The sequence below is a fragment of the Aedes aegypti genome, chromosome 3, assembly GCF_002204515.2.
Source record: "Aedes aegypti strain LVP_AGWG chromosome 3, AaegL5.0 Primary Assembly, whole genome shotgun sequence".
Lineage (NCBI taxonomy): Eukaryota > Metazoa > Arthropoda > Insecta > Diptera > Culicidae > Aedes > Aedes aegypti.
In genome coordinates this window covers 169,688,969-169,710,668 of record NC_035109.1, presented here as the reverse complement: position 1 = coordinate 169,710,668, position 21,700 = coordinate 169,688,969, and the positions used below count along the sequence as shown (strand labels likewise).

At 35.3% G+C, this 21,700-nt stretch overlaps 1 protein-coding gene across 11 annotated transcripts in view; it reads left to right on the top strand.

The window, feature by feature from the left end:
- Positions 1 to 21,700, top strand: part of LOC5579939 (atrial natriuretic peptide receptor 1) — a 199,198-nt gene that overhangs the window by 63,671 nt on the left and 113,827 nt on the right. For 8 of the 11 annotated variants that reach the window (XM_021850376.1, XM_021850373.1, XM_021850378.1 and 5 more), the window contains exon 3: positions 12,596 to 13,227. The gene's annotated coding sequence lies outside the window, so the exon portion shown is untranslated. Of the gene's footprint in view, positions 1 to 12,595; positions 13,245 to 21,700 lie in introns of all 11 variants that reach the window. The other 3 variants (XM_001652178.2, XM_021850375.1, XM_021850371.1) reach the window with 1 other exon arrangement.

Genomic DNA, 21,700 nt, shown 5'->3' with positions numbered 1-21,700 from the left:
AAATAGGCAGCTATGAAAGTGTATTTACCAAACTGTGTTTCAACTGAAACACCTAAAGTTTCAAAAACTTTAGTTTCAAATGACGAAAACAGTTGATATTTTATACGCCTATGAATGATGATTGCAACTACCCCACATGCCCCATCAAGTCGATCATTACGATAAACAAAATAGTTAGGATCTCTTTTGAGTTTGGATCCAGGTTTCAAATACATTTCAGTAATACCTGCTATATGCACGTTATTAGCTGTAAGAAAATTAAACAGCTCATGATGTCAGCAAAGGATTTTCCGTGGGTAGATACATTCGAAATTGAAAGATTCGAACGGCAACCCGACGGATTAAAATTAGTTTGTGAATGAGCATGATAATGATCTTCCTGATGGGAATGATTCCTGATCAAGCGATCGTTAACTGAAAAATGAGCATTTTTCGATACTCTACCAGGCAAATTCCGGAAACGACCGTTATCGTAACGGATAATATCTTTCATCTGCATGGCACGAGCCTCAACGACTCTCTTGCGCGAAGGACAAAATTTTGACTTATGATTGCCCTTGCAATTGGCGCATAAGAACTTATCGGTATTTTCCTTCACTGGACAGACTTCCTTGGCGTGAGAAGAATCTCCGCAAATCATGCATTTAGCATCCATGCGACAATTTTTTGTATCATGACCTCACTTTTGGCACTGACGGCCCTGAGCGGGGTTGTGGTAATTTCCTCCAGGAAAGGTTCCCATGTCACACGGACATCGAAAATAACTCTAGCTTTTTCTAAAGCTTTAATATTATTTAGTTCTTTTTTGTTAAAGTGATCTAAATAATATTCTTGAGAAAGCCCTTTCCGAACAATGCCAGATTGGGTTCACTTTTTCATAATGATTACTTGGACTGAGGAAAATCCAAGTAAATCATTTATTCCAATTTTAATCTCTTCAGGTGGCTTATAGTCTCTTGAGAGACCTTTCAAGACGACTTTGAACAAACGTTCAGTTTTGTCGTCATAAGTAAAAAAAATGCGCTTCTTCTCTTCAAGACGTTTGAGAAGAAGTTCGCGATCTTTAAGAGTTTCCGGCATAACGCGACAGTCTCCTTTCTTTGCGATTTGGAAGGAGACCTTGATTCCTCCAATGGTGTTCAAGATCTACTGCCTAAATCCCCCAAATTCGGAACAACTGACCACGATAGGCGACACTCTTTGCTTCCTCACTTGAATCAAAGAGCATGGGCTAAAGACTGCTTCGATTTGGTGTTCGGAAAATTTGTCTAGAGCATTGAACTTATTGCTCATTTCGATGCAATTATCAACATTATCCATTTCACCCTTGGAAGAAAATTCGCATTCCGTAGAAACCTCCTTTCTTTCATTCTTGCCACGTGTAGTGACAGTTTTAAATCCCACTTTTTTGGAAAAAAGTTGTGAATTCAGAGATTCACCCTTTCTTTTGTTTGCTGTTGCAACCATGTTTAGTGAATAAACGAAAGAAGACGTGACCTCCTAAGAGGTTTTTTTTTCCAAGACGGTTTCCAAGAAGGATTATCACCGCTAGCTTTCGCCAACGGGTCCAACGAAAAATCGAAGGCACGGGTCCAACCAAGGATCGTAAAGGGATCAATAGTAGAAAAAACAGTACTGAAAAGTACTGTTTTATTCCTCTAGGTAGTTTTTAGAAAAACTTCCAAGAGGAGAGAGAATTCGTGTACGCACAGCACGAAGGTACAATGCGTACTGTCCGGGAGAAAATTTGATTTACCTCAACTTCCACCGCCATCAGGTTCTTGCACCCGAATGCCATTCTCCACTGTGTCGGCACGATCAATACAAACAAATGCTCCGTTGATTTTCTGCCTTCAATCTCGCTGAATGTTGTATTTTCAACCTGGCATCTTGGTCGTTGGAATGGTGTCACCCGTGTTTCCAACAGAAAAAAAAACACAAATTGCTGAAATCCATATCTCTTGCAAAGTCAATACTGTGGGTGGAAATGATAAAGAATGACTTATATTTTCGTTACGCAAATCAGTCAGGATCCAAGGATCATCTGATTTTCAGCAGGAATCACAAAGGTTTCCGTCCACAAATAGTATAAAACAGTGGCGCGGGAAGTGGGTAGGACAGGTAGGACATGTACTACGCACAAAAACACACGGGTAGGACAGTCAAAGGATTGTCCTACCCACGATTAAAAAAAGATGATCAGCAGAAAGCTTGAAAAATAAATTAAACTATTTGACATCTGTTCAATGCAAACTGTGTCAACGTCGTACTTATTCCTATGGAGGATGAAAGACACGATAAGGTTTTTCATAGAATTGTCATGCCTAGTACAGCGTGACATGGTTTGTGCATGACCCCAAAAGTCATAGCATAAGAAAATACAAATCTATAGTGAAAATTCTGGGTGACTAACTGTAATAATTGCTCCAATAATCTTCTCTAACCATTAGAAAAAAAAACAAATGTAGCAATCCTATATGACATTTCTGAATGAATCAATGGATGGTTTCTTAAAAATATCTCTAAGGCAAATCCTGTATACGTTCTGGGACAAATTGCCGTTAGAATTCCTGAAAGTAATACTTGAGATGTTTTTGGAACATCCATAGAGAACTGTCAGAAGATTATTTAAGAATCTTTGCATTTAGTAAAATATCAATCTAATAGCAGTTGCATAGTCTCCTACACAGCACGAGTGTGATGGTGTTAGCGATTTATGTACGTGCGATTACTCATGATATAATCTATCAAAGCATTGCTGAATCTCTTGACTTTTCAGAGCAATTCCTCCCTAGAAGTTTTTGGCTGATTCAGAAATGCCGAAGAAGTTTATGGAAGTAGTTCTTATTTAATTTCCGGAAAATTATTTGATCGAATCCCTATTGATATTTTGTGGAATCATTTATAAAAATATTTAGAACAGATTATGACAACTTTCTGAGAGATTTTTTTTAAGAATTTTTGAAGAAATTCCAGGAGTTTTTGCGCGATGAAATATGTTTCAAGTATCTTCCGTTTTTCTTGAAAACTTTTGTGAGTATCCGGGTCACTACGCTGAAAAAAACTACACAAATTCATAAAGTTTTTGCTGTTCATCCATTTGTTATATAGGAATTGATGAGTGAATTACAACAACCACCTTAGTTGTAAAGGCAAGCGATTTGGTCTATTTTTGTCGAAATTGTTCAATAAAATTAATTTAAGGGAATTATAAAAATTATGGATGTTCATACTTTTCAATATAAATGTTAGTAAAACTTGAGCGATTGGCAGTACTGGTAGTTGCATTCGGATTAGAGACTTGATCTCTATTTTAAAAACTCTCTGAGTATCTCTTTCAAGGTTTTTCAAGTATCTATTCTAATCAAAATGATCTATAAAGTCTGTTTTTTTTTATATTCTGTTTGCATTGAATCCTGATGCTATAATGTGCAAACTCAAAGAAACATTCAGAAACAATTAAAAATTCAATAGGCTCTTTAAGAATTGCGCCTCAGATTTCTCGAGGAAAAGCTTTGGGAATTATCATAGTGTATTTTTAAGAATACTTTCAGGGTCCCCTACAGGGATTTCTCCTTATTTTTCTACCAATTCTCCCAACAATTTTAGATGCATACTCAGTAGAATTTCTCCAGAATTTCCTCCAGTAAACCCTTGAGAACTCAAAAGCTACTGTCTCCAGTAATTGCCTCAGGTATTATTATGATTTAGTTTTGTAAAACTATGCTTAAATTTCCTCCAGATATTTTTTCACTAATTCTTTAAAAAATTCTCTAGTTGTTAATCTAGGATATCTATTAGAGATTTCTACAGAATTTTTGCCGAGGAAATACATAAAGTTCCATGCGAGAAATTCTGCAAGAATTCCTCCACGTGATCATGTGGATTCCTTCAAGATTTAATCCACTTCTCATCCCAGAAATCCTACATTTTTTGAGGGGTTCGCCGAAAAAAAAAAATTTTTTTTTTTTTTAGGATTTTTTTCCAGTATTTCATTTAAGTATTAGGGAAAGTGTACCAGTTATGGTCATAGTGGTTCCCTATTTGGACATATGTGAAGTTTTTGTAACTTTCACATATTAAATCTTTTTGAATGCTTTAACATCAAGATATAGCTCAAATCTAACTACTGCAACACATAAAAATATTCAAAATTAAAAGACATTAAAATATCCGCATATGGCGAAATAGGGAACCACTATGTCCAAAACTGGTACATACTCCTGCAGTTTTTCCAAACATTTCTCAAAAAATTCCATGCAATCTTTAAAAGTTTATTCAAGTTATCACACAAGATAATATTACAGCATTTTTTTTTTTCCAAAATTCATCCGATCATTCCTACATACATTTCTTTAAAGATTTTGCGGAATACTATACCGAAATTCGATTGAACTTAGCAAATTATCTAGGAAATCTCCAGAAACTTCCTCAAGAGTTCATGAGTTACTACAGAGATACTTATTCATTAAGGATGACTTCAAAACTTACACAAGTTTCATTAGAGGTTACTTTAGGATTCTTGGAAGACATTCCTGGAAGAATTCCTGAAAAAAAGCTTACTTGAGAAAATCTGAACGAATTGCTGAAGGAATTTCTGTAAAAATCTTAGGCGGCTGGAGCAATTGTTGAAGGTATCTGTAGAGAAATCCCTAGTTGAAATCTTCTATAGATCCTCAAAGATGATTTTACAGGAAATCCCTAGAAATTCTTAAAGATATTTATGGAGTGGAGAAGTTATTGATTGAATTTCAGAAAATGTTTTAACCGGGAATCATGGAGGAGATTGAATTCTTGAGGTATTTTAAACAACATTCTTGGAGAAATTCGTGGAGAAATTTCTTGGAAAACAATCACTAAATGACCTCCTTTATAATGTTTTGGATAAATATCTGATCATTTGGACGAATACCTGATTAGATTCCTAAAGCAAATTATGAAAAAAAAAACATTTACAATAATACTTGTCGTAATGTCACGAGGAGTTTTCACAGAAAAAGCGTAGATCATTGAGAAACGTTCGCTATGGCATTCAGTCGTCACCAGTTCTGTAAAAGCGAAAAACCTTCTTAGTCTTCATGGTTAGAAGCAAAGAGGTTTCAGTGACAGAAAACCTAGTTTTGAATAATTTTATTTTGAACCTTTTCAGCAATTTATCATTCGCATGGGAGTCAAAAATAAACCAGTGTTCTAAGAATTATATTATTTTTCTTGTTTAGCGGAAAAACCACCTGAAAATATCGTTTGAACGCTTGGAAACAGTAAAAATCCCCCAAAGGGTTGAGACATTTGAGCCCCTCAAATAGAGTAACTTCCAATTTCCAGCCTAAAATTCCATAGGGTTTAAATTTTTCTTAGCCTCACTGTGTTCAAAATATTTACCAACCAAAGTTTGTCCTACCCATGGTTTAGAACGTGGATGCGCCTCTGGTATATAATTTCTTCGCGACAAAATCGACATTGTGAAATAGCAGTGTTCATATCATGTTTTCAACTGTTTCATGTACGTTAATTTTCTATGCGGGAGGTTTTCACTAACACAAGTAAGGTTTTGAGGGGGTACAACAATTAACCGGACAATCTACTTTCTCGCTAAAGTTTCCTTATCATTTCAGCCACAAATTTAAAGCCATATGTATTTTGATTGGTCGCATCACCTACTCGGGTTGACCTATAGTAAAACAGTCAATATCGACACTCAGACAACTGTCAATCTTCCTTTGAATTTGCGTGACTTTTATAATGTTGTCGCAATTGACCACCTCCTGCTCCAGGAGGGTTGCTCTGCGATTATCGTTAAACAAATGGCACCGGCTTCGAGCACGTGCGATAACAATTTTAGCTTGCCGGCAAACGCTGCACCGTCGTTGGTCGGTGTGGTGGATAAATATATTGCATTTGCAGCGACTTGCGACAGCGAGCTGTCTAATTGCAATACATTGGATCACACTTGTGCATCGACGGCGACCGATATGCAGCATGCACTTGATGAGCTGGGTGCGTAGGAGGAATATTGATCAGCGGTTTACTTGAGTCTTGGTTAACGTTTACATTAGACTGGAGAGTAATTAGCTTTGATCTTTCGAGTGATAAATTGAATGTCATGAGATTTGTATTTGAGTCATGCAAATGGTTTGTTTCGGACACTTATTAAATTGGATATCCCATTTGCCATAACGGCCCACACTGGGGCAGAATCGAAAAAAAACGCGGAAACAACATGTAGTTCTTCGGAATGAAGAGATAGACGTTTGATGTCTTTTGCGAAAATGATACATTCAAAGAGGCCGACGTTTTGAGATGAAGTGATATTTTTTACTGTTATTCGCATAAATGACTCAAATGTCATTTCGGTCAAATGTATGGTTTCTGGCTGAAAGTCTCTTTAATAAAGAAAATTCATTCATTCATGTATGGTTTCTTCGGCAAAATTTATCGTTATTTTATGCTGAAAATAATTGCCGAAGATATCAAATTTCCAAGGCCTACTATTTTTGAAATAAAGGCATTTTTTCAAAAAATATGTGCTCAAAATTAAAATTTTTGAGTTTTGTTTGTAGTTTTTTAATTAAAATACAATAAATCACCTATGATTATCTCATCAATTAACATAAAGCAGGTCTGGTGAAAATTTTATGGTAAAAATAATATTTTGTTTGATTTTTTTAGGGAAATATTGAAAAAAAAAACAGGGATATTGCGTATAGGCCATTCTTGCGATCGGGCAAATTCGGGCAGGTGTTTTTATCGCCATCCACTTACGAAAGGTCAGAGCATTCATGTCTATTTTTTTCAAGGATATGATATTTAATATATTTTTTCTATGCGATCTGGAAGTATACTAAGTTTATAAAAGGTTACAAATTATTTTATATGACAATGTAAAAGTTTTCCAATAAAAACAAAAGTTCAACATAATAATGAGCATTCTTGCGGTTTACTGGTAGCTGAATGACTTAGATATTTGCTTTTTACATTGCTTGTATATTTGCTATTCGCAAAAAGGTCCTAAGCGCCAGCCTCATTATATCACACCATTTCGTCGATTTCAAATTTAGATATATGATTTCTTCGGCAAAGTCAATCGTTATTTAAGCTGAAAACAATTGCTGAAGATGTCAAATTGCCAAAGCCTACTATTCTTATTAATATTATTGTGCTAAAAATTGTTATACACATAAGTTTTATATATTTTTTCAGTTTAAATACCATTTATCGCCTCTGATTGTGTCATTCATTGGTATAAGGCAGAGCTGGTAAAAATTTTATTGTTAAAACCAAAAAAAAATATTAAAAAAATACTTAATAAAAAATAACAGGGATATTGCCTATAGGCTATTCTCGCAGCAATCAAACAAAATTTTTGTTTTACCATCAAATTCTTACCAGCTCTACCTTATGCCAATGAATGACATAATCAGAGGCGATAAATGGTATTTGCACTGAAAAAAATAAAACTTATGTATATAACAATTTTTAGCAAAATTTATCAATAAGAATAGTAGGCTTTGGAAATTTGACATCTTCAGCAATTGTTTTCAGCTTAAAAAACGATTGACTTTGCCGAAGAAATCCTATATATCTAAATTTTATATCGACCAAAATGGTGTGATATAATAAGTTTGGCGCTTAGGACCTGTTTGCGAATAGCAAATATACAAGCAATGTAAAAAGCAAATATCTAAGTCATTTGGCTACCAGTAAACCACAAGAATGCTCATTATTATGTTGAACTCTTGTTTTTATTGGAAAACTTTTACATTGTCATATAAAATAATTTTTAGCCTTTTATAAACTTAGTATAATTCCAGATCGCATAGAAAAAATATATTAAATATCATATCCTTGAAAAAATTAGACATGTATGCTCTGACTTTTCGTAAGTGGATGGCGATAGAAACACCTGCCCGAATTTGCCCGATCGCAAGAATGGCCTATACGCAATATCCCTGTTTTTTTTTCTCAATATTTCCCTAAAACTATCAAACAAAATATTATTTTTACCATAAAATTTTCACCAGACCTGCTTTATGTTAGTTAATGAGATAATCATAGCTGACATATGGTATTTTATTTAAAAAATACAAGCAAAACTCAAAAATTTCGGTTTTGAGCACATTTTTTGAAAAAAATCCTTTATTTAAAAAATAGGCCTTCCTTTATTTAAAAATAGGCCTTGGAAATTTGACGTCTTCAGCAATTATTTTCAGCATGAAATAAAGATCAACTTTGCCGAAGAAACCATACACCTAAGCTGCCATTTGACCGAAATGGCATTTGAGTCATTTATGCGGATAACACTAAAAAATATGACTTCTTCTTAAAACATCGGCCTCATTGAAAGGATCATTTTCGCAAAAGACATTAAACGTCTATCTCTTCATTCCGAAGAACTACAGGTTGATTCCGCGTTTTTTCGATTCTGCCCCAGTGTGCGGCCATTCATCATAATATGAAGAATAAATTTTCAAATTTTACTTTTACAAACTTCTAGTTACTTCCAACATGATTTAAATTGATTATTTATTTAAATCAATTTGTTTAACGGTCGTAAGTTAGTCAGATAGTCCGTAAGGCATGCTAAGAAATGTGAACATGATTTTCTTTATATTGCAAAAATCTTCACATAATATAAATTGTCTGTCGGATGCATCAACGAGTAGGCGTCAATAAAAAATATTTCAATTAAAATACCGTATTCCGCTATTTGCTTCACAGGCGTAGGAGCTCCATAATAAAAACGCCTCAATTTTTGTACCCTCGTCAACTTTTAATCATTTTGACGTCAATTTCATCAAATGATAATTCCTCGATATTGCGCCCGATTTTTCTCCGACCAGGAGCAATCAATGGTGGCAGGTGGGAACACGCGTCTGGTGAGTTGAAATATTAAATTATCGGGAAAGTTTACTGCACTCTAATGGCATTAGGGAGCAAAAAAGGAATATCAAGAAGCAGGGAAAATTGTCCCGTCATCTTGTTCACATTTTTGGAAATAAATGTTTTCGTTATATAATTAATTGAAGCCATTGTGTAGAGCAGGTTCAATCACACAATACAACACTTCCTCACAATCGAGATGTTGATTGGTTGTGATTGGAAGTTTCTACTAGGAAATTATACAAAATTCTTCTTCTTCTTGGCATTAACGTCCTCACTGGGACAGAGCCTGCTTCTCAGCTTAGTGTTCAATGAGCACTTCCACATTTATTAACTGAGAGCTTTCTTTGCCAAAGTTGCATTTTTGCATTCGTATATCGTGTGGCAGGTACGATAATACTTTATGTCCAGGAAAGTCAAGGAAATGTCCATTACGAAAAGATCATGGACCGACCGGGAATCGAACCCAGACACCTTCAGCATGGCTTTGCTTTATAGACGCGGACTCTAACCACTTGACTAAGGAAGGCCCCTTATACAAAATAAAAACTCCGATTAAGCTTTTTTCTGCTGCTACCGGTTTATTGTACCGACTCTTCTGCCAATAAAATTATATTCCATCTGTAGCTATTTATACGCTAGATGTTTCATAAATGCTAGACTGATTTGTTTGTGCCGCAAAATTGGTTTCTGTTTCTCTTTGAAGATTTTCGAGTTTAAATTTAAATTAATTTTCTGGGTTGCTTTCGTTTAGTAATTTGAAAAAGATGGCACAGATTCTCATTGTTAACAAATTTGATACCAATCGCAATAAAATGCATCGGCATTGTGCTAGTCAAATACCAAAGTGTAAATTTTGGGAAAGATCTGAAAGCCAGAAATAACTGGCATATATAGTGGTTTTACGATTCTCAGCTGAAAAGCAGCTACCGTGAATCGAAGTAACATTTATCAATGGGGTAACATTGATCGGAATGGTATAAACAAGGATCATTCAGCGGGGCCTTCCTTAACCGAGTGGTTAGAGTCCGCGGCTACAAAGGAAACCCATGCTGAAGGTGTCTAGGTTCGATTCCCCGTCGGTCCAGGATCTTTTCGTAATAGAAATTTCCTTGACTTCTCTGGGCATAGAGTATCATCGTACCTGACACGCGATATACGAATGCGAAAATGACAACTTTGGCAAAGAAAGCTCTCAGTTATTAAAAACTGTGGAAGTGCTCATTGAACACTAAACTGAGAAGCAGGTTCTGTCCCAGTGAGAACGTAATGCCAAGAAGAAGAAGAAGGTGGTTGGAAGTAGTACTAAAAGACAGTTATACTGGTTTCTCCACTAGGGGCTGTCCATTAATTACGTAAAGGTTTATGGGGGGTGGTGGGGTCTGAGATGTCTTACGCGCCATACAATTTATTTTTAATTTTCATACAAAAAATCTTACCATGGGGGGAAAGGGGGGGTCGAAAAACCACGAAAATATGTAATTAATGGACCGCCCCCTACCGGCAATAAGTTAGCTTATATTTCTATTGGGAATTTTGCCTTTCTTAAAACATGGGCAGTTCTTTGTCGTTATACTGATAAAACGATTATTTGCATTACACTTGCTTAAATTTTCATAAGAGATTTTTCCTTCTTTTGCTCAAAGACTGTTCTTTTAGGAGTAAAGAGTTTTTCATAGTTATTGGAATTGAGGCATTTAATACGTTCATGAAGAGTCCTATTAAAAAAATATTTTTTAGCACTGGTGTTAAATTAGGTGAGATGTCATTCTTCTCTAAGCAACGTGTGAACTGAACTCTGCACCATTGCTTGCGTATAGCGAATCGGTGAACACTTGCGTAAAAGAAGCTCACTCTTTCTTCGTTGTGAAAAGAAGAAGTCAATACTTGTGGTTACTAGAACTATGAAACATTTTCTTCGGTATGATTCGAAGGATCAAAGCAACCCGATCCAACAGAAGTACCAATTTAGTTACTATCAAAAGCTGACTACAATCGCGATGTGAAAACCTCTGCTGGCAGCTATTACTGCAAGCAGAGAAGTAAATAATTGCTTACATTTAGGGTGTTTTTCTTGTTTTTCTTTCAGCAGTAAGCGTTTCACTAAAGAGCTAATTATTTGAATATCAACGATATCCTTTATTTAAAAATAGGCTGAATTAGTTCTTTGAAATTCATTAAAAATGCACGCTGACTGTAGTTCACTATTGTTTTCAATTTCGGCCAAACGGCATTCGACCAAATGACCCTTTCGACCAAAAGGCTTTCGGCCAACGGCATTCAGGCAAATGACATTCGGCCAAATGACCCGGAACCGTTTTATTATGCCGATGTATACGTTGAGTTCATGCTCATAATATAAATCAAATCTAAACGTTCCACACCACCCTACCGCAACGCCGAATATATACACTTAAAACATGGGAGAATTGTTCGAATAAGCTGTGAGACATGTAAGGGATGTGTAAACCACATATCAATGCAATATATGGCGCTTTTCAAAAACTTAACAGACTAATTTTAAAGCTTGTCGCTTTATGGGATATACTTTTTTTTGTCGTCTTTATTCCACGCACATCAATTTGTATCGCTGAATTCAGCAAAATGTTGCTGAAATTTGCCTTTCTGATCATCAGGAAATTCAGCATCGATTTGCTGAATTTCAGCAATTCATCCGCATGGATTTGGTGTGTGGATTTATGTAGTTTTGATGAATGTTCAATTGTTCTATGGCATGGTTACCGTATCGTCCATGGTTCTTTCTACAAGCTCGTGAAGTTCCATGTTTTTTCAGGTGCTTAGGCATTTAAAGTGTAAAAGAAATAAGATTGTAGAAATAGAGCGATAAATATCTTAGAATTGATTTCCGAATTTAATGATGTCTAGCTGCAAAACAAATATTGAAAAATGTTTACAGTTCAAAAAACAATTTCAAATTACAGCTTACTTGGATCATACTATAAAATATGAAGGCGAAAAATTCATAGTCGAATCACCCCCGTCAGTTTTATAGCTAGCGTAAAAAGCTGGATTCAATCATTTAATTTTAAATTTTCATAAAAGTTGTTTCATATGGTAGATATTATGAACTTCTAATATCCATGTGTCGGAGTACAACCATTAATCGTGCTGATACATAGCAACATGATAAAATTCACACGATTGCCAATATATCTAGAGATAATGGCAACCGCTGGGAAGGATAGTCTGCAATACATAGAGGAGTGTGGATCAAACACGATCAAATGCATAAATTTGTGTAACAATGCATTATAGGAGTGCAGATCCTAAAAGGAAAATATAAAACATTCGAATGGTATTTTTCTTGTAAAAAAATTATTATGAAATTGTATAAGTAGTAGCCTTTTATAAGCTTTTGATGGAAAATAAATGGAAACAATATTTTGCTCTGCATTAAATTCCGACTAGTAGGTACTAGGCTCGCTGCTCAGTTTACCTCAGTTAGCACAACTATAGATATCACAATAACTTCGACTTCTACTGGGGGGTCAAGTTCGGACGATCGACCCCTATATGCGAAACATCTTTAAATAAACTCAAAACCAGTACCGTTCGCTTTCAAAGTTCACCTTTCCAAGATATTTGCAACAAACTATCGGCGGCAACTGACGAACTAGCAATCATCTACCGGCATCCCAAAAACACCTCGAAAACCCGCTTCCACCGTCTACAAATATACATTATCTACTTTCAGCTTCTGGCCAGGCAGTGATTCTACTTTCGGTTCGCGGCGAGAGATACGTCTGTTTGTTTTCCTACATATGCGCTTAAAATATCTTCGGTTGTTTTCTTGGAAGAAGGAGAAACTGCCATAAATTCAGCATCACCCAACCGGGCGTTGGACAAGCTCCAACAAAAAAAAAGCAAAAGTGGTGACTAGTAGAGAAGCCCGATTATCATAATGCGGTCATTTGATAACAACGGCAACGGTTTCTCGCAGGACTGTCAACCTCCAGCACCGGTTTGTGGCCGCTTATGCTGCAGAAGTTCACCATCGAAAGGCAGGTTTCCACAAGGCGAACTCACCGAGGCTGCCTTGGCCGGTGGCGAACTATTGACTGGAACAGTTGCGAAGCTGCCAAAGTTTGGGCCAAAGTTGGGCAGTTTTTCGCAACCGATTACACGCGCGGGTGAAGTCGGTGCATAAAATGACGAAGGACTGCAAGAAAATCTAGCACGATGCTCAACTGTAAGAAGAAAATCAGTGTGATTGCTCATCAATAAGGCTGTAAAGTGTGGTGGAGGAAGAGAAATATTGGAAACAGTTCAGAATGTGATACAAGTGGTACAAAAGGAAGCCGACCATGCGAGTGTTACCCCTATACAGTAATGGCAGAAAAGAAGTGCTGAAATTGTTAATTTCTCGTAAACTGACAGATTAAATGAAACGATAGAAACAAAGTTTTATTTTGAGAAAATAAAGGCCTAAATAGACTTTGTTTTATGAATTATGAGTTCTAATAAATTAGAAGTGTTTAAAGAAGAAATTGAAAAATGATAATTAGACATTTTATACATGGCAGAAAAGAGTACGCATCCCGGATAATTCAGAATAAAACATTGGATGAAGTTTAAATCTCGATAAATTTATGATCTCGCCTTAAAAGTCATTAATGTGTAGCATGTTGTTGCCCAGAAAATGAATGGATTTACACGTTATTTAATAATGCTACGATTACGATAAGATCCTCCTGAATCACCTAGAAGTGATACTTTTTACGTTGGTCTATTCGTTTGCTTAAAAAAACAACAAGCTACACTGCCCATACTCGCATAACTGTCCCATAGTCTATGGGATTTCCTATATAAATGGGACTGTTATGCGAGTATGGGCAGTACACACTCCGTTCATTTTTTTCTTCTTGGCATTACGTCCTCACTGGGACAGCGCCTGCTTATCTGTTCTTTTGAGCACTACCACAGTTATTAACTGAGAGCTTTCTTTACCAAAATTGCCATTTTGGCATTCGTATATGGGATGGTACACAAATTATGTTACGCAAAATTCCAACTTTTTTGATCCCCTCCCCTTCTGGACCATATAACCGACCCCTTTTGCGATATAGAGATCGCAGCTCGATTTTACGTACCTAGGGTTATCATGTCTATTACGGCTTCAACCAGCCGACGGTGTTATGAAAAAAACCTGAAGTTCGTGGACAAAGAAGTCAATTTGGACAAATTGAGATGCAAAATTGTGAAAATGTGAGGTCGTGACGGACTTTGGTTTCAGATTGGCCGTCGGCGATGCAGAGTTTTTCACCCGTTCTGTGGCGTATTTGGTTAACGCGACCAGTCTAGCGTATTGGTAGTCGTGGGATCGAAGCCCACCAGAACCAGAATGCTTCGCAATTTCACATCTCAATTTGTCCAAATTGACTTTTGTGTCTACGAGCTTCAGATTTTTTCAAAACAACGTCGGCTGGCTTAAGCCGTAATAGACATGACAACTCTAGTTACGTTGTGATATTTTGAACACTGGGTAAAGATGTATAAAACACTGGTTTTATTGATGTTTACATAAAATTTAAACTATGTTTCATCAAACTTTTTAGTGACCTAATCCACCAAGCATGCACAACAGGACTGCAACTTTCATTCGACTTTTTCAACATGCTTTCATTTTACATACAAACCAAATTTTTTTTTTCGTTTTTCATATATGGCAAATTACTATACATTACTATATAATCAAAAAAAACTTTTTAACACCGAAAGTATTATGATATTTGTAGGGAAGTATAGTTTAATAAATCATGTTTGAATTTTGTTGCAGAAAATGCCAAACAAGCTGGTAAATTTACATATAAGTTGGCTGCAACCGTCAAATACTGCATTTTTAACAATGAATATCTCAAAAACTGTACGTGTTATGATATTATTGAAATTGGCAATGGATTCACCAACCGTAAATTCAGAAAACAGCAGAATTTTGGTGCTTGAGACAAAAAAAAAGTGCTCCACAGTGTTATAGCAAATTCAGAGACAAACATACGTATCTGCTAGAATAATTACACTGCGGAACACGTTTTTGTCTCAAGCACCAAAATACCGCTATTCACTCAATTGAGAGTTGCTGAATCCATTGCCATTTTCAAAAATATCATATCACGTCTAGTTTTTGAAATATTGTCTGTTGAAAATGCAAAAATTAACTATTTCAGCCAACTTGCATGCAAGTTTGCCAGCTTGTAAGGCAATTTATTTGCCTAATTTGCCACAGAATTCAAACTTTATGAGTATAACGATACTTATAGGCAAAGTTTATAATATTTTCGATGCGGAAAAGTTATTTTTGATGATTTGAAAAAGTATTGTATTTTCCCATGTAAGAGAATCGAAGAAATTTTGTAGGTTTAATCTAAATGTAATCGTGCTATTTCAACCAAATGTAACTCATAATGAAAGATTAAGTGCAAAATAGAATGCTTAGTGGATTAGATCACATAAAAGTTGGATAAATTATAGTTTAAATTTTATGTTAACATTAATCAAATCAGTGTTTTATACAACTTTGGCGACCTGTAGCTAAAAATTGTGACGTGCTGGAACATTTCTGAAAATGACATCAGATTCAGCAACCCCAAATCTACCCGAGACACATAATTTGATCCTTGAGACACGCAAAAATGTTATTTTTGTTACGCTGTGTTATCAATTATACACATAATCAACATCCAGATATTAGAATTGAGCGCTTTTTCACAGTACGATAAAAATGATTCGAGTGTTTCGTCTGTTTGTCTGTGGTAGATAGTTGAGATGAGCAAAACGACTCATTTTAGTAAACGGATTCGATCCGAATCGCTCATTTAAGTGTACCGGATCATTTTAACGGTTCAGTAGTTCAGCGTCTCGCAAAAGAAGAGCGATCTGAACCCAAACTATTTTAATGCACAGGTACCAGATTCCCGAAAAATGGCTCACCAAAACATTCGCGTTTGTAATGATTTTTTTTTTCATTCTGTAGTGTGCAATTTGCTCAGTTGAATTATATTTTACGTATGTATAAAAATTGACAATCTTGCGTTTGGAACTGGCTTAAAGCAAATACCAATTCACTTGAAACATATTTAAAACTAATTCATAGTGTAGGTGTTGAAGACAATAATGTAATTGTTCTTGACCAATGTTAGACTATATGTTTAAAGTCCAAATTTTATGAAAACTAATTGAAAAAGGGATGCGCTCATACATATTTCATTACTATTTTTTGCTTTTTTTTCTCAGTAATACATGAACATTTGCGGGAATCCGATACCTGTGTATTGAAGTAGGTACTTTGATCTGAACCAAGCAAACGAAAAAAGAGATGTTCACTCCCTTTTGCGCGACATGCGTCGTATCTTTCACTCTGTCATTCTTCGTAGGGTAGGTGTACCAATAATGAATGCAAAATGTAAAAAGTATGGCTAAAAAGGACTTTACCGCGTTTCACCAAATGAAAAGAATTCGAAATATTTCTCGTTCATGATGCAAGATGTAGTGATTCTTTATCTAACAGCTCAAAACCATGCTACGGAAAGTGAATCAGTTTTCTACAACAATGCAAAGAGTGTAATGATGAAGAGGCATTGGTACAAATTTTTTAAACTGTCGCGGAGCACCTGCCGATAAAGCACCAAGTGCTCCGCGGAGCACGATATGAAATCCGCTGTTATAGAGGAAGATCCCTTTTACCTATTAGAACGTTTGACATTCACTAATAATGAAGTTTTCACTAAATTCCACGATAGTTTTCATTTTGCACTGATGCCTTTTTATCAGCCTTGTTTTCGACACAATTGCAATTTTCTATTTCGTTTTTCTCATATCAAGTCATTTCATATGATTTTTTTCAACATGAATGAATGCAGAGCGTCGAACTGATTACGAACCAAAAAATCAGCCGAGGGTAACTAGAAAATATTACCTTTTTATGGTCTTGAACATGCTTTTGCTTAATGCTGAGGTTGTATGAGTCTTCTGAATCTGGCCAACTTCGTACAATTTTTCGTCAGTAGTTTGTACTACCTCTAAAATTATCATGAATAGCGCTCTGATCATTTTGGATAACAAGCGGTTTAAAATTAAGCCTGAGCATCAATGGCTTAATGGGTTCATTGCAACACCCTCAACAATCTCAGAGATCTTCTAACAAAATCAAAACAAAATTTGTTATTTGTAACAATTTTTTTTTAATTGTGATGCAATTTCATTGTAATCCACTGATCGGGGTTTATTTTGTAATGGATCAGTGTTGATATATCTGTTTCATGATCAAATGTTGTAAAAAAATCAAAATAACAAGCGAAATTATCGGTAAAGTTACATCAAAAACGTGCTTTTCGAATTTATTGTTCTTTCTCCTTGTTAAGTAGGTCAATGATTCATCAATTGTCATAGTGCTTTTCACTACAAAAAAGTTTATTTCAGATAAAATGACAAGGTCCGTTTGACCCCGACATATTACCCAAGGATCCCGTAGTGAAAAGCTTTTTGCTCTTTTTCACGACTTTAATCAACAAATCCTTTACGTAAAAATGCGTTTTCATGATAAGTGCATAAGCCAACAATAATGCAATTTGGCTAAATATTCAAAACCAGTTAAAAAAGTAATTTTTCAATGATAAATTGAACATTTTTACTTGTTTTAATAGACAACTGGATCATCAATATTACAGCATATTCTAGTAACTATTACATAGTATTTATCTGATTCGTTATTTCCCGAGTTCGTCGCTAATAGAGCTCTGGAACTACCATATCAAAGAGGTTAAAAACATCGAGGTTATGAAATACTAACAGAAATACAGATGTTGTATGTTGTCCTTTGTTCATGTCTTATTCACTGAAGGCTTCGAAGTCGGTCATATATTTGCAAATGAATGTAAATACAGCATTGGGCAACACATTTGCAAATTTGTCGATTTTCACACCCAATAGTCATCTTTGGTAGGCTAGATCTCAATTATGAATAAACCGATTTCACTGCACTTCAGATATAACTTGGCACGAGACAACGACGAAAAATACAAATATTGTGTTCTTAAAATCTGCTTACAGATGCATGCACTTAGAGAAAATGAATTGAAATTATTGTACAGAATTAAACAATCCTTCATTACATTACTTTTGGACAAAAGCAGACGAAGTTTTCATTGTTGTAAAAAGGGATATCTTCGATAATGTGAGTACCGTAAAGCGAGGCAACTTTGATAATTTCTTCGAAGAAAACTTGAATATGTATGCATGCTGTTTCAAAGAATTATAAATGAAATTTTTTAAAACCAGTACTGGCATCCTAGCTACCGATTGCAGTTGATAGATTTCCAAAAGATTTATTCTGAATGGATACATGTTTTTTCATATAATCGAAAATCGGTTTTCTGTTTTGGGATTACTTTGATAATGGAGTAGAAATCGAACAAAATTGAATGAATTACAGATGAAAGTTTATTTACCGTCAAACGGGGTAACTTGCAACAGGGGTGAAACTTGCAACACTTCGACATGTAACCGAATTTACGTTTCGTTTAGCATTTAGACAAATTATTGTTATTCATTTCACCGTTTATTGACTTAAGGCTAAAAACAGTAGATTTTGTAGAGGGTTTGAGTATTGTTTCTTTTTTATTTGGTTTGCTGGAGGTAAAAATCGTATTACACGTTGTATTGTATGAAATTAATGCTGAAAATCGTTCCTCGTACAACACAAACGGTAAAAATGAGTCATTCAGGGCATTTGCTATCAGTTACAGTTCGTAATAGTGTACTAATTGTCAATAAAAAAGTTTTAATAATTTGATGCTTGAACACTATAAAAATTCAAAAACGTTTTTGACTGCCCTTGTGGGGTAACTTGCAACAGCAATTTTAATCTCAAATGTTCGATATTTCTTGCCGGTTGTTATTAAAAACACATGAAAAAGCAAAATTGAACACATATTTGTTTAGTAACATTAAAATTGTTGTACATCAATCAGTTCTATAAGCATTTAGTACTGAATATTAGAAAATTGACATAAATCGCAATACAATTAGAATTAGTTTTATTTCCTTCATGAAAATAGTAAAAACTCTTCAAAATCTTTTTAAAATTATCTTGCAGAACTGTCATTGGAAACTTTCTGCATGTATTATGATGATAGTTATGTCAAAACACTAAGAAAGGCTGTTTGAAGACATACATATCAATATGAGATACGTCGCTTTGGTTGAAATATATAAATAAAAGCTATGTGAAGTATAACCTATAATACTATTACATTTGTTGATAAATTGTATTGAAACGTTTTAATGGCTTTTCAATAATGGTCAAGACTTATGATATGCTAGAATTTCCTCGTGTGGATACCCTATGCAATACCAATGTAGTTTTCAATCGAATTGGTTTAATGCTCATAATTCAATCAAAAGTTTAGTTTTCTAAGAGTAAAGTATCCTGTTTCTGATTATTGTTTTGCTTTTACTGCAGAAATTTAGTTAATGATCATAATAACACGATATAGGGTTAGTTTTTAATGCTGAAATTTAGGTTTTTTTTTTTTATTTTTTTTTTTTTGGTTTCACTATGTGTTGCATGTTACCCCACATCAGGGGTAGCATGAGAAATGTATACTTTTCATCTCTCCTGAGCCCAGAAAACCAAATACTGTTAAAATTATTATCGCGTGGTATTATTTACGTGGCGATTAGGCTACCAGATGGTTTTCATCTCATCTGAATCCTTAAATTTTTCTTCAATATAGCTTTGAAGTTGAAATGTGTTGCAAGTTACCCCGTTTAACGGTATTGCTTTTACTACTTAAAACGTATGATTGAAATAGTTATTTTTGCAATTTCTCATCGTTATAGGCTGTTTTTCATCACGCCAATCTGTCATTAAACGGCCTACTTTCCTGCACTGAAGTATGCAGTGCGGGAATAGTAATTACACAACTGAAAACAGTGCTGCAATGATTCATTACGCAACGCTTTCTCATTACGCAACTATTTTGAGTTGCGTAGTGAATCATTACACAACAATTTTCCAGAAATGGTAAAATAATGGTGAGTGCATTCCGATATAACTTATGATACCCTCAAGTGGTCTTCTACGGAATTGCAAAAAATGTTACAAATGTTACGGAACTGCAAAAAATGTCGCAGAACTCGATTTTTACAGCACTCGTCGTAATTATCCTACTCGGCAAGCCTCGTAGGATGAATTTACGACCCGTGCTGTAAAAATCATCATTCCGCAACTTGTTCCGTAAACTACTATTACACAGCGCAACAAAAATGACATTTTTGCGTGTCTCAAGGATCAAATTATGTGTCTCTAGTAGATTTGGGGTTGTTGAATGTGATGCCGTTCTCAGAAATTTCACAGCACGTCACAATTTTTAGCTACAGGTCGCCAAAGTTGTATAAAACATTGGTTTTATTGATGTTTACTTAAAATTTTAAGTATATTTCATCAAATTTTTTTGTGATCTTATCCACTAAGCATACAAAAGAGGACTTAAACTTTCATTTTAGATATATTTTGGTTAAAATTGCAAGATTAAATTTAGATTTAACCGATTTTTTCAACATGCTTGCAGTCTCCATACAAAATTCTTCATTTCTCTTATATGGCAAAATACAATACTTTTCTAAACCATCAAAAAATAACTTTTCCGCATCGAAAGTATTATAAACTTTGATGAAACGTATTGTTATACACATAAATTTTGAATTCTGTGACAAATTAAGCCAATAAATTGCCTTACAAGCTGGCAAACTTGCATGCAAGTTGGCTGAAATAGTCAATTTTTGCATTTTCAACAACCAATATCTCAAAAACTAGACGTGCTATGATATTTCTGTAAACGGCAATGGATTCAGCAACCCTTAATTAAGTAAATAGAGGTATTTTGATGCTGGAGACAAAAACGTGTTCCGCAGTGTTATGCAACAAGTTGCAAAAAGATGATTTTTTCAGCACGAGTTTTTCCAACGAGGCTTTAAGTTGGATTATTTCTGGAAACATTAACATATTTCAAGAGAATTCACATGGACATCCATGCGAAGTACCAGCTTACTGTTTTTTAATCAGGTAGGCTTGAATGACTGCAATTCTATTGCATATCAGCCTACTTTTTATTAACAAAATGGACCACATAACGGAGTACTTTTCCTACCACATAAAACAATGCCGAAAAGTGCTGCTTTCCAATACTGAAAACGGTAGCACTGTGTGCGTCCATACACCATTCGTTAAATTACTCTGGATTTCTCAATGACTTAATCAATTAGCTTCTGATTTCACATCCGTAGTAAGATCCAAACCCGATTCTGGTAAGGGATTCTGACTTGGGATCGGATCGTCTAGCTGACGTAGAGTAGGCAATTTACTCTCTGAAAACTCATGATTTTCGTGCAATCGGTCGTGTAAGCAGTTCGGCACATGAAGATTTAGGTGAACAAAAATATAGTACCTAGACAATTTTGTGCGGCATCTTATCAGATTTGTAGAATATAGACCAGCAATGAAGGCGTGAAGATTTGTGACAGTCATTCTTCTTCTTCTTCTTTCTGGCGTAACGTCCCCACTGGGACAGAGCCTGCTTCTCAGCTTAGTGTTCTTATGAGCACTTCCACAGTTATTAACTGAGAGCTTACTATGCCTATGACCATTTTGCATGCGTATATCGTGTGGCAGGTACGAAGATACTCTATGCCCTGGGAAGTCGAGAAAATTTCCAACCCGAAAAGATCCTCGACTGGTGGGATTCGGACCCACGACCCTCAGCTTGGTCTTACTGAATAGCTGCGCGTTTACCGTTACGGTTAT